Raw genomic sequence first — 12,370 nt, forward strand, 5'->3', positions numbered from 1 at the left:
GACTGGGACTATAAATCATAGCTCAATAAAAACCCTGAATATTAATAGCCTAAACTCATCAATCAAAAGACAGTTGACAGATTGGATTAAGAAAAAAGAACATATGCATTTCCAATCATATGTGATAAATCCTCTGCATTACGAAAACTACCCCATTCACAATAGACTAAAAAAAAAATAAAATACTTGGAAATCAATCTAACAAAAGTGGTGAAAGACCTCTACAATAAAAACTACAGAACACTAATGAAAGAAATTAAAGAAAACCTTACAAGATGAAAAGATGTCCTGTATTCTTGGGTAGGCAGAATTAATATTGTCAAAATGGTAATACTACCAAAAGCTTTATATAGATTCAATAGGATCCAGTTAAAATCCCAATGATGTTGGTCAAGAAATAGAGAAAGCAATCATGAAATTCATTTGGAAAACTAAGAGGCCCAGAGGAGCCAAAGCAATCCTTAGCAGGAAGAGTGAAGCAGGAGGTATCGCAATACCAGACCTTCCACTATGCACAGTGCAATAGTAACAAAAATGGTATGATATTGGAATCAAAATAGACATGAAGACCAGTAGTATGGAATAGAGGATACAAAGACAGACCCACTTAAATACAGTTATCTCATACTAGACAAAGGTGCCAAAAACATTCAATATGGAAAAGATAGAAAATTCAACAAGTGGTGTTGGGAAAAGTGGAAATCCATATGCATAAAATGAAATTAAATAATCTCTCACCCTGCACAAAACTCAACTCTAAGTGGATTGAGGACCTAGGAATTAGAGTAGAGACCCTGCACCTAACAGAAGAAAAAGTAGGCCCACCTAACAGAACAAAAAGTAGGCCCATGTCAGCTTAGGACAAGACTTCCTTCACAAGACTCCCAAAGAGCAAGAAATAAAATCAAGAATCAAGAAATGGGATGGGTTCAAACTAAAAAGATTTTTATCAGCAAAGGAAACAATGTGAACAGAATCTACAGAGTGTGAGAAAATCTGTACCACACAAGCTTTAGATAGAGCACTTACCTCCAGAATTTATAAAGTACTTAAAAAACTTAACACCAAAAAAACCCCACAAATAACCCAATCAATAAATGGGCTGAGTAATTGGGTACACACTTCACAGACGAGGAAATGCATTTGATCAATGAATATATGAACCAACCGAGATGCCTTTCAACAGATGAATGGATAAAGAAACTCTTGTATAGATACACAACAGAATACTATTCAGCCATAAAGAAGAATAATATTATGGCATTTGCAAATAAATGGATGGAATTGGAGAATATCATGCTAAGTGAAATAGGCCAAGCCCAAAAAACCAAAGAACGAATGTTTTCCATGATGTGGAGGATGATGTATAATGGGGGTGGGGAATGAGAGAATAATGGGGGAAGTTTAGACTATGTAGAAGAAAATGAGAGGGAGAGGGGTATGAAAAATGATGGAATGAGACAGACTTCATTGCCCTATGTACATGTATGATTACACGAATGGTATGAATCTGCATTGTGCACAACCATAGAAACAAAATTATGTACCCCATTTGTGTACAATGAATCAAAATACAGTCTGTAAAAAAATAAAAGCTAAATAAAAATAATGAAAAAAATGAAAAAATGTTCAACATCTTTAGCAATTAGAAAAATGCAAATCAAAACTACTCTAATATTTCTTCTTCTGTCAGCCAGAATGGCAATTTTCAAAAATACAAGCTGTTGCTTGTATTGTTGCAAGTGTTGGTGACTATGTGGGGAAAATGTGTACTCATACATTTTTGGTGCAACCATTCTGCAAAGCAATATGGAGATTACTCAGAAAACATGGAATGGAACCACCATTTGACCTGGCTATCCCACTCCTAGGCTTATACCCAAAGGACTTGAAATCAACATACTACAGTGATGCAACCATGTCAATGTTCATAGCAGCACAATTCACAATAGCTGAACTGTGGAACCAACCTAGATGCCCTTGAACACATGAATGGAAAATGTGATGTCAATACACAATGGAATATTACTCTGCCTTAAAGAAGAATGAAATTTTGGCATTTGCAGGTCAAGGGATGGAACTGGTAAGCCAGACCCAGAAGAATGAATGATCGAGTGTTTTGTCTGATAAGCAGATGCTTATCCCTAACAGAGTGGGAGGAATGAAGGGACTTTGGATAGTGCAGAGGGGAATGAAGGAAGGAGAGGGGGTGTGGAGATGGGAATGATGGTAAAATGAGATGGACATTATTACCCTATGTACATGTGTGATTACTCTATCAGTGTGACTCTGCACCATGTTCAGCCAGAAGGAGTTGTGCTCGATTTGTGTACAATGTGCCTAGATGCGTTCTACTGTTGTGTATAATTAATTAGTACAAATTTAAAAATAACAAATTAAAAATACTGTCATCATGCAATTTCTGCCTCTGGGCCCCAGGTTCCCTGGACTGGCCTTGAATGACATTGACAGACCTCATGACCTGGGGAGAAGAAAGGCGAGGCAATGGACTGAGCCCTGTGTTCCTTCTCTGGTCCACAGAGCCCTTGGCTTCTTCATAGTCATCCACACCTGAGAGCTTGGAGTCATATTTTATTCCCCTGTTCCCTGTGCTCACAGCACAGGTGGTCATCAGCCTGATGGAGCCCCTCCCTCAGCCCCTCCCTTCATTCTCCCTGGTTATTACGCTGCCTTATACCTCTTCACATCCTCCTGTGATCTTCTTATCTGGTTGGATTCTACTTTAGCCATCAGATTTCTGACAGAAGACAAGCTGTCTGATAGGATGAAAACCTCCATGGACCCCATATCCTCAGTCTCTAAAGTCCCGATCCAGGAAGAGTCAGGCCCTAGGAGGACACCAGACCTTCTCGGAGTAGCACCTCCTGTGGGGTCAACTCTGGAGCTACCATAGCAGGAACCTCCTTCAGGGTCCTTCTTCTTCCCTGGGGACCATCCTCTTCCCTTTCTCGGCTTACTTCTGGGATCTTCATCCTCACCTGTGAGGAAGCAGGTCCTCTGTAAGGTCTATGTGGTCCCATGTGGAACGATTTCCTCAAGTTTCTGTTCCACAGCAATCTACACCATCACACACCTCTCCAGAGACAATGGCCCTTGTTACCCTGTGTGTGTCTGTTTGTTCTTTCTCTAGACCTAAATTATTGCCTAGGTAGGTAGAATATTTAACACTGATATGAAAACTACTTTCACTGTAACTGAATATGAAAGTTAATGCAAGAGATGAATAAGGCCAAACATGAAGTCACATTCTCTGTATTTCAAAATTTGAGACTTTTTTATTGAGGTCATTATCTTAGGATGGTTTCCTTATGAATAGAGAACAACTATGGATTCAGTGCTAACTCTGAGAGTCTTCAAAATCCAATTTGCAATATTTGATTGTAGTGATTAGCCTAAGCAACATTAATGTGTTTTTGAAAAAACTGACTGCAGACAATGGAATATTATTAAAATTTAAAGTGTATCTACATATGTAATATATTTGGGTTTTATACTACTTATATGTCTTAAAATAGGAACAAATATTAACATGGAAATACTGATTTTAAATTAATATATTAATGTTTTATAAAATGGAATAACTAAGTAATGCATATAATCCAGGTATGAATTCAATTTAAAGCATTCATAAATTACTCAATCACAAGGACATCTGTTTTCAAATCTGTATCTATATTTTAATTTTTATAGATATGAAAATTAAATTCCCAAACACATTATCCTTCTTATCACTAAAATATGAGTACTGTTGTTCAATTTTTATTTTTTTCTCTGGTAGTGGGAATTGAAACCAGGGATGCTTTACCCCTCAGTTACATTCCCGTTTTTCTTTTTTTCCCATTTTTTTCATTTATTTGTTCTAATTACTTATACAAGACAGTGAAAGGCACTTCAACACATCTTACATAATTGAAGTATAACATCATTTTCTGGTAGTACATGATGTAGTATCACATTGGTCATGTAGTCATATACACACATAGGGTAATATTGTCTGATTCGTTCTACTGTCCTTTCTATTCCATACCCCCGCCCCTCCCTACACTTCCCTCTGTCTAATCCAAAGTAAATTTATTCTTCCCTAGCCTCCACCTTGTTGTGAATTAGCATCCACGTATCACAGAAACATTCAGCTTTTAGTTTTTTGGGATTGCTTATTTTGTTTAATATGATATTCTCCAGCTCATCCATTTACTGGTAAATGCCATCATTTCACACTTCTTTAAGGCTGAGTAATATTCAATTGTGTATATGTACTACATTTTCTCTTTATTTTTCATTTTGAGACAGGGTCACATTAAATTTCTGAAGTTGGCCTTAAACTTTTTAAATATTCTTGCCTTAGATATCTAATTGTTGGGTTTACAGTTGTGTGTCTTGTTTCCTGAATAAATTTTAATCCTGAGGAGTCTATACTTGATTCCAAATTGTATGGACTTGAAAAATACACATATGTCATCAAGTAATTTACATTTTTAAGTAATGAATTTTCTAGGCAGGCAATTGTGGCCTATGGTAGACCTAGAGCTACCAGGGTCCAGAAGATTATCCACTTTTGCAATCAGAACAACAGACGCTTGGGAAATTCACTGACTTATTCATGAAACATAAATGAAAGACTGTTTGTACTGAGAGACCATCTGCATCCCTACCAGTGGCTAGAACAATGTGCACTTTGATCCATTTCTGAAGACTTTCATGAATCCTGCTACGTGAGGTCATTTCAGGGACTCTAGCCCCTGTGGCACACCATGTTGTCAATGGTGGCTGATGTGCCATATGGCTGTGACTGATTCATATTCACAACCCTGTATCTCACTTGCTCAAAATAAAGATTAAGATCATTTGAACTAAGGAAGTTTAAAACACATATCCATGTATCTTCTCCTAAATGGTAGCAAACGGCAAGAAATAAGATTTTCCAACTCAGATCCTTGTGAAGTCCAAGTTGAAGATTGTGGATCAAGGTTCTGTGTTGCAAATTATGTGACTGATATCCTGCCAGATAATAAAGCCACAAATTTTATGTTTATATTTTGGATCTTGAATTGAGAGAAATTATACTACAAACAACAAACACGTCAGTACTGAACAGTGAGTAGTCAAGAAATCTGGGCATAGATTCAGCAATGACTCAAGGTAATATTGAGGCAGGCTGTCTCTAAGGTGCTCAGGTCACTAGATTCCAGGGTGGTGTGTTTGGATATAGACACTATGGGGTGGTGCTTGATTTTGGTTATCAAGAGGTCAGGAGGTGACCAAAGATGTAATGAGCTGCCTGGCCCTGCCTAATGCTTTCTGCTCAGAGGTAGTAGGTGTGACCTCCCACACCAACAGCACACTCTTCACCCCCACACACCCCCTTCACATTCCCAAGTAGAGGACTCTGAGCCATGACCCAGGGGTCTTTCATCACTGCTCTGGCTCCAAGTCTGGCAGCACAGCCTTGCTGATCATAACCAAGTTCCAGCTTGAGGGTGAGTCTGCCTACCAGTGTCAGTCTTAGGACAAAGGCCTCAGGGTCCAGGAGCATGGGGAAGAGAAAAAAGAACCCCTTCTTCATCTGCCAGCAGGATGAACATGCAGCGAGTAGCTCCTCCTCAGGTCAGGTCTGTGATGACTTCAGCTGCCACTCATGAGGCCTCAGTTGCATCTACAGACACTGCCTGGGAATGAGGAGCCTCCTCTCCTGTGTCCTTACAGTCATTCATGGCAGCCTGTTCCTAGGAAAAGTTCTCCATGGAAACAGAAAGTCTTGCTCTTCTTTAACTTGAGGAGTGCAATAGGATCTATGATTTCCTTGCCTTGAAGTTTAAGTAATGAGGGAGCCAGTTCAACCCTGGTCAACTCAGACTCTACCTCTGATGAGGAATCCATTCTTCCCTATTGCCAGGAGTTCCAGAGCTGTGCCATCCTTTCCTTGGTTCTCATTATGTCTTCCAGTGATTCGTGTTGCAGCCTATTTTTTATATAACTTTTCTTATTGTGGAATATTTGGCAGACAATGAACCCCATGAGTGAAAACTTGTATAAATTTTGAGAAATGTTCACACATTTGGGGGCATCAGCACATAAGGTCAAGGAAACCACCCCACCCCACAAATCTTCTGTGCCTTTTGGGAATCCTCCCTCCATCTCTGTTCACAGCACCTCCCAGGCAACCACTGACTTGTTCTCTGTGGCTGTTGGTCAGTTTTCGCTTTTTAAAAGTTTTATAAATGGAATCACACAGTGCGTATTCTTTCCTCAATGTCTTCTTCCACCCCAGAAGCTGCTTGTGAGTCCATTTCATGTTGAGTCGAATTGCACTTCATCCTACTGAGGACACATCATGATCATCGTGGTCCCTGCATGCTTCTTATTCATGGACACTTTTTGCAGATCATAGGCAATTAAAATATATTTCATGACTTCATCAGAATAGAGAGAAATATATTTCATCTTGGATTATATTTATATTTCTTCAGGTTTTAAAATAAATATTTTCTTGGAGCCCTAAAATTATTCAGCCCTCCAGGCACTTCTTCTTCCTACTCCGATGGATGTTCAAACTTGCTTACATATTACACCATTTTTATTCACCTTTATACAGTGCTTAAATTTTATTTCTGATTCCTAGAAAAAAAATGTTTTCATACAGGTGATTGAACTCAGGGACGTTTACCACGGAGCTATATTCATCTGCACTTTTTACTTTTATATTGAGAAAAGGTCTTTCTAAGTTGCTTAGGTTGTCTCTAAAAAAAGAATAAAATTATGGTATTTCCAAGTAAATGGAGTTGAGAATATCATGCTAAATGAAATAAACCAAACCCCAAAACCCAACGACCAAATGATTTCTCTGATAAGTGGATGAAGATACTTAATGGGGGGTTTAAGGGAAGAATGGAGGAAGGACGAATTGTGTAGTGGGAAATGAGGGGTATGGAGGGGCAGGAGAAGGAAAGATAATAGAATGAGACAAACGTTATTACCCTATGTATCTGTATGATTACACAGTGTGACTATACTTTGTGTACAAGCAGAGAAAGGAAAGTTGTACCCTATTTACGTACAATGAATGAGAAAATAATAAAAAATGGAAATCTTAGTAAAAGGATACAAGAATATCTTAATATGAAGATAAGAAGCATTTCTTAAGAAAACTATAAATAATCCAAAATAGACTGACCAATCTTCTGCAATATAATTAAGATACGTCTCTTTAACAAAAGGAACCATAAAAAATAATATAAAAATGCATTAAGAAAAAAATATAATAGATATAATGAGAGAAGATATTTGTAACATTTGTAATAAACAACAATGTATCACACAGCATAATCAATCCTTATGAAATCTAATGAATACTTATGAGTATGATAAGTAACCAGAAGGATATAACTAGGCATTTCATGAAAAAGGAAACATGAAGGCTGAGAAGCCTATGCAGAGATGCTCAAACTCTCTTAAGTTATCAGGGAAATGCAAAGAAACCCCAGGTGAAGGTGATACCATTTTACACCTAAGAGAAGAGAGTGTATGCAATCTGATAATCTCAGGAGTTAGCATGTATGTGGAGAAAGAGGGATCTTAATGTAGTCATGGTGAGAACTTAAACTGCATAACAACTTTTGACCCACATCAGTGTTGCCTAGTAAATTTGTAGGTGTGTAGTCTTCATATTCTTTGACACATTATCTCCTTTCCTGGGTATAGATCCTGAACAAGCTCTTTCTCATCTACACTAGGAGATGGACAAAAATCTTTTTTATCCTCCTGACAGCAATAAACTGGAAATAAACAAATGTCTACTTAAGAGAAATTAACCATGCTATTTTCATAAAATGGAATACATTATCAAAAGCAAAAATCAACTACCACTGCATGCATCATAGATGACTCTCAAAAACATACTATTAATGCAACAAGTCCATTAAAAACTCAGGCAGAATAATTCTATTTTTATAAAGTTGCAAAATATACTGTTATATTTCCATAACCACAATGAAAAACAAAGACATCACTAATAAAACCTTCAGAAAAATCTTACTAGAATGAGGGAGGAGAATGGGATCCAGACTTTAAAGGTACTTATAATTTTCTATTTCTTGGGTACACGGGGATTCACTTTGTAATTCTTCATAAAACAACACATGAGGGATTCAAGATGGCAGACTAGAGGGTGGCTGCGTTTCATGTTGCTCCAGGACCCAGGACTCAAGAAGAGGAGATATAGAGAAACTTGGGACCAACTCAAAGCAGCCGGTTGAGTCTCTCCCGTTGGGGATGTGTCCCAGATGGAGCGGTAGTCCCCGAACGCAGGGAACTTTGTGAAGTAGATTTGCCCGATGAAGACACCCCTCTCCCTGCTGGAGCAGTGAACGCAGACAACTGGGAGCATTGGAGAGGAGGCCGCTCAGCACAGCGCTTGGACTTGGAGCAACCCACCCGGGCTCTGAGAGGCTGCCCAAAGGAGGGGGTGCGCGGTGAGCTGTTTGGACTGAAAGCGACCACTCCTGAACACAGGGGGCTGCCCAGAGGAGAAGGAGAAGGACGGGCTCAGCACGTTGCTTGGACTTGGAGCAGCTGCACCAGGGCTCCAGGCAGCTATCTGGAGGAGCAGCGTGGTGAGTGGTTTGGACTCAGAGCAAACGTTCCTGAACACAGGGGGGTTGCCTGGAGGAGGAGGAGGAGCGCGACAGGGTGCTTGGGCTTGGAGTGACTGCACCAGGGCTACGGGTGGCAGTTGGGATGAGGAGGTGCACGGTGAGTTCCTGGGAATTGTGACGAACACACCAGATCTCTGGGTGACTGCCTGGAGGAGAAGGAGGTGCACGGTGGGTCACTTGGACTTAGAGCGACCACACAGAACACCAGGCGGCTGCTGGAGGAAGAGGCGTGTGGCAGGTCACCGGGACTCAGAGCGACTGTGAGGGTCTCCAGGTGGCTGCTCAGAGGAGGGGCCACATAGCCAGGCAATTAGGTGCAGAGCAGGGTCACAGGACCTAGGTGGCTTCTTGGTGGAAGAGCCGCACGGACAAACTGAGGGGCGGAGCGAAGGCTCCAGGACTGCAAGCAGCTTCTCTGAAGAGAGGCAGCCTAAGGAGATTTGTCTGTGAAGGGCGAGGCTTCCAGGCCCAGGAGGTAAGTCCGGGTCCCTGGGAACATTGCAGAAGAAGGCTTCCCAGCCCAGGCAGTAATTGTGAATTGAATGGAACCTCTAGGAGGGGAACTGACCAGGAGACCTCCCCACCGGTTGAGTCCTCCCTGCCAGGTGAGGTTCTCCCACAAGGACTGTAAAACCAGAGACACAGGCCCAAACTGGCCTTGCATCAGCCCACTTCCTACTTCCCCTTTGGATGACCATTCATCAGCAAGTGAAGTTACCTCTGCCCACTAGCAGGGAATATACCCCACCGGAAGGCCACCACCCCTAGGGAGTCAGCTTCCTTGTAGAGTACCGCATTATCAACTTCCTACAAGACTTCAGGCTACTGAAGGCTAAGAGGGGATATAGTAGAAATCTTCAGGGACATTATAAGTCAATAGAGGAAATCTGCAATATCTCAGCGGTCCACTGATACCTGAACAATATGAGAAAACAAGGAAAGAAAATGCTGCAAACAAATCTAGATGTTACATCAATAAAACCCAACAACAGCATGGCAGAAGAAATGACAGAAAGGGAGTTCAGAATGTACATAATTAAAATGATCAGGGAAGCAAACGATGAGATGAAAGAGCAAATGCAGGCACTGAATGATCGCACCAATCGACAGTTAAAAGAGCAAATACAGGAAGCAAAAGATCATTTCAATAAAGAGTTAGAGATATTGAAAAAAAACCAAACAGAAATCCTTGAAATGAAGGAAACAATAAACCAAATTAAGAACTCCATAGAAAGCATAACCAATAGGATAGAACACCTGGAAGACAGAACCTCAGATATTGAAGACAAAATATTTAACCTTTAAAACAGAGTGGACCAAACAGAGAAGATGGTAAGAAATCATGAACAGATCTCCAAGAACTATAGGATATCATGAAAAGGCAAAATTTAAGAATTATTGGGATTGAGGAAGGCTTAGAGAAACAGACCAAAGGAATGAACAATCTATTCAATGAAATACTATCAGAAAATTTCCCAAATCTGAAGAATGAAATGGAAAATCAAGTACAAGAGGCTTATAGGACTCCAAATATACAAAATTACAACACATCGACACAAAGGCACATTATAATGAAAATAACTAACATACAAGATAAAGACAGAATTTTAAAGGCTGCAAGAGAGAGGAATCAAATTACATTCAGGGGGAAACCAATACGGATATCAGCAGATTTTTCAATCCAGACCCTAAAAGCTAGAAGGGCCTGGAACAACATTTTTCAAGCCCTGAAGGAAAATGGATGCCAACCAAGAATTTTATAGCCAACAAAACTTATCTTCAAATTTGATGATGAAATAAAATCCTTCCATGATAAACAAAAGCTAAAACAATTTACAAAAAGAAAGCCAGCATTACAGAACATTCTCAGCAAAATATTCCATGAGGAAGAGATGAAAAACAAAGAAGCAAATCAGCAATGGGAGGACCTATCCTAAAGGAATTATAAAATAAAGGAAGAATCAAGTCGTGTCAGAATAAATAAATAAATAAATAAAATGAGCCAAATGACCGGGAATACAAATCATATCTCAATAATAACCCTGAACGTTAATGGCCTGAACTCATCGATCAAAAGACATAGACTGGCAGATTGGATCAAAAAGAAAGATCCAACAATATGTTGCCTGCAAGAGACTCATCTCATAGAAAGAGATACCCATAGACTAAAGGTGAAAGGATGGGGAAAAACATACCGTGCGCATGGACTCACCAAAAAAGCTGGGGTATCCATCCTCATTTCAGATAATGTGGACTTCAAGTCAAAGTTAGTCAGAAGGGACAAAGAAGGACATTACATATTGCTTAAGGGAACCATAAATCAGCAAGACATAACAATCATAAACATCTATGCCCCAAACAGTGGCTCATCCATGTATGTCAAACAAATCCCTCTCAATTTCAGAAACAAAATACACCATAACACAATAATACTAGGTGATTTTTAACATGCCTCTCTCACCACTGGACAGATATTCCAAACAAAAATTGAACAAAGAAAGCATAGACCTCAATAACACAATCAATAATTTAGACTTAACGGACATTTATAGAATATACCATCCAACCAAGAGTGAATACACTTTCTTCTCAGCAGCACATGGATCCTTCTCTAAAATAGACCATATATTATGCCACAAAGGTAATGTAAGCAAATACAAGAAGATAGAGACACTACCTTTTATTCTATCAGATCATAATGGACTGAAATTAGAAATAAATGAAAGAGTAAAAAATAGAAGCTACTCCAACACCTGGAGATTAAACAATATGCTATTACATGATGAAAGGATAACAGAAGATATTAGGAAGGAAATTTAAAACTTCTTAGAGGTAAATGAGAACAAAGAAATATTATATCAAAATCTTTGGGACACTATGAAAGCAGTACTTAGAGGAAAATTTATTTCATGGAGTGCATTCAATAAAAGAAGTAAAAATCAACAAGTAAACGACCTAACACAACAGCTAAAAGCCCTAGAAAAAGAAGAACAGACCAACACCAAAAGTAATAGAAGACAGGAAATAGTTAAACTCAGAGCTGAAATCAACGAAATTGAAACAAAAGAAACAATACAAAAAATTGACAAAATAAATAGTTGGTTCTTTGAAAAAATAAACAAAATTGATAAACCCTTAGCCACTCTAACAAAGAGAAGACGAGAGAAAACCCAAATCACTAAAATTCGGAATGAACAAGGAAATATCACAACAGACAGGATTGAAATACAAAACATAATTAGAAGCTATTTTGAAAATCTATATTCCAACAAAATAGAAAGTTTCGAAGACATCAACAGGTTTCTAGAGACATATGAATTGCCTAAACTGAACGAGGAGGACATACACAACTTAAATAGACCAATTTCAAGTAATGAAGTAGAAGAGGTCATCAAAAGCCTACCAACAAAGAAAAGTCCAGGACCAGATGGGCTCTCAGCTGAGTTCTACAAAACCTTTAAAGAAGAGGTCATTCCAATACTTCTCAAATATTCCATGAAATAGAAGAGGAGGGAACCCTCCCAAACTCATTCTATGAAGCCAATATTACCCTGATACGCAAACCAGACAGAGAGACATCGAGGAAAGAAAATTTGGGACCAATATCATTAATGAACATTGACACAAAAATTCTCAACAAAATTTTAGCAAATCACATACAAAAATATATTAAAAAGATAGTACACCACGATCAAGTG

The sequence above is a fragment of the Sciurus vulgaris genome, assembly GCF_902686455.1.
Source record: "Sciurus vulgaris genome assembly, chromosome: 8".
In the NCBI taxonomy this organism is placed as follows: Eukaryota; Metazoa; Chordata; class Mammalia; order Rodentia; family Sciuridae; genus Sciurus; species Sciurus vulgaris.